This window comes from Belonocnema kinseyi, chromosome 9 (genome assembly GCF_010883055.1).
Source record: "Belonocnema kinseyi isolate 2016_QV_RU_SX_M_011 chromosome 9, B_treatae_v1, whole genome shotgun sequence".
In the NCBI taxonomy this organism is placed as follows: domain Eukaryota; kingdom Metazoa; phylum Arthropoda; class Insecta; order Hymenoptera; family Cynipidae; genus Belonocnema; species Belonocnema kinseyi.
The window spans coordinates 2,140,203-2,146,849 of NC_046665.1; the positions used below are offsets into that span (position 1 = coordinate 2,140,203).

The 6,647-nt window shown below is 33.4% G+C and overlaps 1 protein-coding gene across 4 annotated transcripts in view; it reads left to right on the top strand.

The window, feature by feature from the left end:
• Positions 1 to 1,579: 1,579 nt before the first annotated feature.
• LOC117180932 (general transcription factor 3C polypeptide 3) overlaps positions 1,580 to 6,647 on the top strand; it is an 84,388-nt gene continuing 79,320 nt past the window's right edge. For 3 of the 4 annotated variants that reach the window (XM_033373571.1, XM_033373570.1, XM_033373574.1), the window contains exon 1: positions 1,580 to 1,728. The gene's annotated coding sequence lies outside the window, so the exon portion shown is untranslated. Of the gene's footprint in view, positions 1,729 to 1,836; positions 2,014 to 6,647 lie in introns of those variants that run through there. The other variant, XM_033373573.1, reaches the window with a different exon arrangement.

A 6,647-nucleotide genomic window follows, 5' to 3' on the forward strand; every position in this document is an offset into this window, starting at 1 on the left:
CCGACCGATATTTGTATACAGGTTTTGTTAAATCTTTCTTTTTCTCGTAACTTTCGTCATTATTTTTTTCATATTATTTTTTTTTCTTTTTTTCAATGTTATTTTTCACGAATAAAACAAAAAGTACGCGTCCTATCAAGAAGTGATCCTTAACGAAATTGTAGATCTTTTTTAGGATGACAATTTTTGTTAATTCATCTTTTTTCGTATCCCACATAGTTTGTTCACAAAATAGAATTTTTTATTTTTCATTATTTTTTGTGCAATAAAAATTTGAATTTTTGAAGAAAATCCAAAAATTTATTATGATGATCTTGTAGAGCGTTCAAAAAGAAATGTTTTCTTCTCTTGACTTTTTTTCATATCGTGCGTATTTTTGGCATCAAATTTTGATTTTCGGTTGATTTAGAAAAATTTGAAAACGCTATATCTCTGAGAATTTTATTTTATCGAAAAAAGTCATGAGAATAAATTATTTGTTCTTTTTAATACTATAAATATCCATACATACAATTTTCTAATTCAGATAAGTGGTCTAAAAATTTTCAATCTGTGCTCACTTTTTGAATTTTTATCAAAAATAGCTGGTTCACGAACTCGTCCTTTCTTTTAGGACCTAAAATAAGTGTGCAAAAGATGGAATTGATTTGCTTATTTTCTCGAGAGTTATCGTGTTTACGGACGGACGGCCGGACGGACAGACAGATAGACGCCATCGTGAAAACCTGATTTTCGGATTCAGGGGGTCTCGAAACGTGGAGATCCGTTGAAAAAATGTAATGACAAATTCCCGACAATTCTAATACCGTCTCAATCGCCAGTTTGGATGCGCTAGCATCCAAACAAAATTCTGAAAATTACCGACGGAACGCTTATTAACTGCTACTACAAGAAGATGCACTTGAAGCCGACTTTGGCTCACGTAAATGACAGGTATTTTATTTTTAAAAATTTTTAACGCTAAAAGAAAAAGTATTGCGATTATTCCGTGAGGTTCTAATGAAAATTTTAACGTAGAATCCGAATTTCAAACATTTAATAGTTGATCTTGCTTTTTTTTGAGTTTTTTAAAGAAGGAACAGGAGGACTGTGTGGGGTCTTCAAGGGTACTTTGTAGAGGCTTCTTTTGGTTCCTGCGGTACGCCAGGGATAAGAACGAATTTGCTGATTTTTATGTTTCGTACGAAGTTTCTATATATTATTATAAATAATACATGCATTATTTCTGATTTATATTAATAAAGATCCACTCCTTGGCATTAACTTGAATACATTATTTCAGGCCAATTTTTAGTGAGGAAACGTAACGACAAAGCCTTTCGTAAATGATTCATATCTTTACTACAATATACTTTCAAATATGCTTTAAAACTCTAAAAGTTCTTCAATAAACATTACATAAGACATATACAACTACATACATACAAATTATATTGTATAGTGAAATTTTTTTATTTTAACTTCTTATGAGTTCATTCGTATTCCTCAGTCGATTTAAATCCGTCACCCGAACTCGATTCAAGATGGCAGGAAGGTCTGGCAGCCTTGGTTGCCGCCTCATTGGTTGACTTTTTGTTACTTGCGCCTGGTGGAACCATGCTTTGTTAGAGTTGGATCATGGTTGTGAAGTTTATGTCCTTTTTCGGGATTAGTGGTATTTTATGTTTAGAGAGATAATATTTCATACACAAGCTATTTGCCTTTAAAAGAATAAAGCACTGATTTCAGGTGAGATTATTTCTTTATTCATTTGGATTTTTGTTTTCGCCATGTGGTGGGATGATTTCTCTTCGTCGGACTAGCTGTTAACCAGACGAACGTCTTTCTATTAACCTACAAGTCAGAGCACGTAGTTATATCATTGCGTCTAGCACCTACAACTTTAAGACAAGGGGCACATGCAATACTATATAAATTTATAAGTTTTCAAAAAATACACGTTTTTTCTAATTCATAATTGCAAAGATATTGTGTCATTTTATTGAACCAGCGTAGATTTCCTCGATATAAATGGTAATTTTAATATCACAATCACTGGTATTTTTTGTGTGCGAATAATTTTGTAACTATAATTTTCATGTAAAAATTTTAGAATTGAGTCCAATTCCTTTACCAATTTATATTTATTGGCCCTTATAGAAATAATCAATTGAGATCAATAAGAAACGATAGAACTAATTTCTCAATCGTTCCAAATCGTGTTTCTTAATTGTGCCAAAACGATTGACAACGATTAAGCAATTTGCTTTTCCAATTGTTTCCAATCGGGCAACAATTACGATATCCGTTGCGACACAGTTTTAATTTGGATTCCTATAGGATTTTTAGCGACACACATGAATCTGAAAGTTCTAAATCGATATCTCTAATATTTATCGATTTTTAAAACTTTTTTTAATGTACACAATTTCTTAAGGGCATGTGATACTTACAGTTTCCCCGGCTTTTTTTCCACAAAAACGAAAATTTTTAAAAACTGAATTCGGAGATGCTATAAAATATCATAACGGACGTCCCCGGACTCTTTTTTGAGGAATAATAACAAAAAAAATTTATTGTACTTAATAGAAATTTTATGCATATACATTATTTTGAGGTTACGTCGTTTTTCATCTCTGCCTTGCTGATAATCTGGAAATTATTTATGAAATAAACTTTTTTAATTGCCTGCAAACAAGGTTAGTTCCAGGAGATTAATTACTATGTTTATTTGTAAGTGCAAAGTTTTCGGCCAAAAATATTGTGTAGTTTGGAAGTAACGCTCGGGTAAATTGTAACACACATAACCTCGAAATATACACGCACGTTGTTAGCAATATCAAACATTTTTTGATAAAAAAAAAAAAAAATTGTGTGCGGACGTCCGTTAGCATGTTCGCTATCATTTCCAAATTTTTAAGACAAAATATTTATTATTCTAGAAAAAAAGCTGGGGGAACCTAAAACTGATAAAATCTACAATTTTCTAATTATCACATGCCCTTAAGTTCATTCCGATAGGCGATTTTTGTACAAAAAAAAAGAGTTTTAATGTGGATTCCTATAAGGGAACAGGGGCAGGGGTGGGATCTTACATTATTTCTTTGACCAGTCACAGGGGTGCCCCCCCACGGGGCTTTGGAAAAGGGACAGGGGTGTGATTGTATATTATTTCTATGACCAGCCACAGGGGTACCTTCCCGCCATCCACGGTGCGTTGGGAAAGGGTCAGGGTGTGACCTTACATTATTTCTATCATCAGTCACAGGGGTGCCTCCCCCCATGGGGCATTGGAAAAGGGACAGGGGTGTGATTGTATATTATTTCTATGATCAATCTCAGGGATGCCCTCCCACCCCCACGGGGCGTTAGAAAAGGGGCAGAGGTGTGACCTTAAATTATTTCTGTGACGAGTTACAGGAGAAAAAGGAGTTTTAATGTGGTTTCCTATAAGGGGACAGGGACAAAGGTGTGATCTTACATTATTTCTATGACCAGTTAAGCCTCCCCCTTCCACGGGGCGTTGGAAAAGGGACAGGGTTGTGATTGTATATTCTTTTTACGACCAGTCACAGGGGTGCCTTCCCGCCTCCATGGTGCGTTGAAAAAGGGCAGGGGTGTGATCTTACATTATTTTTATGACCAGTCACAAGGGTGCCCCCCCCCCCATGGAGTGTTGGGAAAGGGACAGGGGTGTGATTGTATATTATTTCTACGACCAGTCTCAGGGGTGCCTTCCGGCCACCATGGGGCGCTGAAAAAGGGGCAGGGGTGTGACTACATTATTTCTATGACCAGTCATAGGGGTGCCGTCGATATCTCGAAAACTTAGAGATATCATTTTAAAACTTTCAGATTCGTGTTTCTCGCAAAAAATCAAATTATAGATAATTTATACCAGACGAAAGTCGTGCTATGATAAAAAATGTGCTAATAGTATTACACATTAAAAATATAAAATCATATACGCTATAAAAAAAAAGTTGATTTTATATTAGTGAAAGAAGCAAAATTGTTTTTTTTTTTATTATAATGCGCTCTTGGATCATTTATTGTAGTGAACATTTTATAAAGGCTTATAGGCTTTAAAATCGGTTGAAATGAAAAAAACGAATATTTTAAAAATTAAGTTGAAAATGTCTAATAATTTTAGATTTAGATTTTAAAAATAAGACAAATTCCAAATAAAAATGCTCAATCATTTTAAAGATTAAAGACTTTTAAAACCTTCAAAATGCAATTACAATGTTAAATTACAAGCGTTTTTAATTGGACAGTTTTTAATTAAATGTACTAAAAATTGTATAATTGAAGCATCGGCTGAAATATCGTTGTATCAACACCAGGGGAGTGTCACGATTTTCGCTCTTGCATTAGAGGTGCGAGTCAGTTTTGTGAATTGCGGCGAGTTTTAAAACATTTACGCCACCGCTGCGACGCCCGGTCTGCCCGTTGTCTGTTATTATTTTGCATGTGAAAACTTTTAAAATGTCATAACTCTATCGTCTTTTTGGCGTATTTGACTAATTTACGGATAAATATGTAATCAAAATGGGTGGACGTCGATGTATAGCTCTGAACTGTAAATCAGGGTACGACTCAACACGCTCAAGTGAAGTAAAAAAAGTTTTTTTTTCTGCGTTCCAAAAAATGAGGTTGAAAGTTGGCAACAAGCAATTAAGCGTGCCAAAAAAGATTTCACTGTTAAACCTGGACACGTAGTGTGTGAAGATACCTTTTTAAAGGATCAGATCATTTGTAAAAAGGAAGTCTTAGCTCCTGATGGTACGTTTATTGCGGTAAGTATTACGATTTGTTTACACTAATGTCCTTTAACCTAAAATAATCGAGTGGGTCTGACGATTTTATGACAACATTGATTTTTATATCGTAATATATTCTCGTTACTGAACTTTTAGATTATTGTGATAGCGTGTAAAATTATAGTTTCAATAGTTTTTGAAATTTAAAAAATATTTCAAGACCCTTACTAACTGTAAGAAAAATGTAAAGGTAACGTTAATGACAGTGTTGAATTATCGCCGAGTTTCAACATTCATGTACAATTACATTAATTTATTAATAAATTCAAGTATTAAAGTAAATAAAAATTGTAACATAAATATTTTTTTGCAGTAAGAATGGTATGATAAACCTAAATTAAAACCAGGGGTTTCGAAATCTCAATTTCCAAACTGCCCCGAGCATTGTTCGAAGGCTGCTAAAAAAAAAACCTCGTCTAATAAAGCGCGATTTTTCGACAAAGGATTCTGAAATGTCTAATAAAAAAGTCAGCCGTCGAACAATGATCAGGGTAGTTTGGAAATTGAGGTGGCAAAAACCCTAGTTTTAATTTAGGTTTCTTTTACCATGACTGCAAGAAAATATATATTTTACAATCCAAATATAGTTTAATACTTGCATTTATTAGTAAATTAATGCAATTGTACATAAATATCAAAACTGCGATAATTAAAAGTTGTTATTAATTTTTATTTTACATTTTTCTTAAAGATAGTAAGGGTCTTAAAATACTGTTTGAATTTCTAAAACTATTAAAACCATAATTTTACATACTATCAAAATAATCTAAAAGTTCGGCAACAACAAGAATATCTCAAAATTTAAAAATCAATGTATACATGAATACGTCAGAGCCATTGGGTTGGTTTAGGTTAAAGGACATCGGTGTAAAGAAATCGTAATATTTACCACCATAACCGTGCAATCAGGAGCTAAAACTTCCTTTTTCCAAATTATCTGATCCTTTAAAAAGGGATCTTCGCACACTGAATGTCCCGGCTTAATAATAAAATACTTTTTTCACTCTTAATTGCTTGTTGCCAACGTTCAACCTCATTTTTTGGAACGGAGGAAAATACTTTTACTCCGTTTGAACGGGTTAAGTCGTACCGCTAGACATTGATGTCTTTATACCATATTTAATTCATATCTCCATATTTTAATCCAATTTTCAAATAAATATATGACTAAATGTACAGTAAACTTAATGCTTTCATACTGATAATCTTTTCACTATCTTCCCTACCGATAGAAATCTCTGAGTATTCTCTAGCGAAATAGCCTGGCCCATTTGAGACTATAAGCAGAGTCGATTTGAAACAATTTAGTCTCGGAGATAGTATGAGAGATTAGGGTCATTATACTTATTTATAATTATAACTTATATGCTAATATACCATTTTCTAGTTGAATTAAAAAATGTTGTCTTTTTTGGCGTATCTCATTCCATTACGAGAAACGTCGTATTAGTTTCAATTTTAAGCATTTTAAAAAAAGTTAGATATCTGAAATCATCGAAACCCGTAGATTCCGAATTATTATGTTTTAGGCTGTTAACTATGAAATTTAAGAAAATCTACTTCTAAATTTTAATTCGAAAGCTTAACAAAGGACCCTTGAATGTCGGCTACTTTATTGATATAGCCTACCCTACCGAAAGAAATCTCTGAGTTTTCTGTAGCGAAATAGCTTGGCCCATTTGAGTCTATAAACAAAGTCGATTTGAAACAAAATAGTCGCGGAGATAGTTTGAGAGATTTGGCTCCTTTTCAAGATCCTTTTAGTGGTTGTTTTAAGAGTGGTGCGACGGTAATATAATGTTCCTTTTGTATTCGTCACGTACCGGGCGGGCAGAGTTATTTACA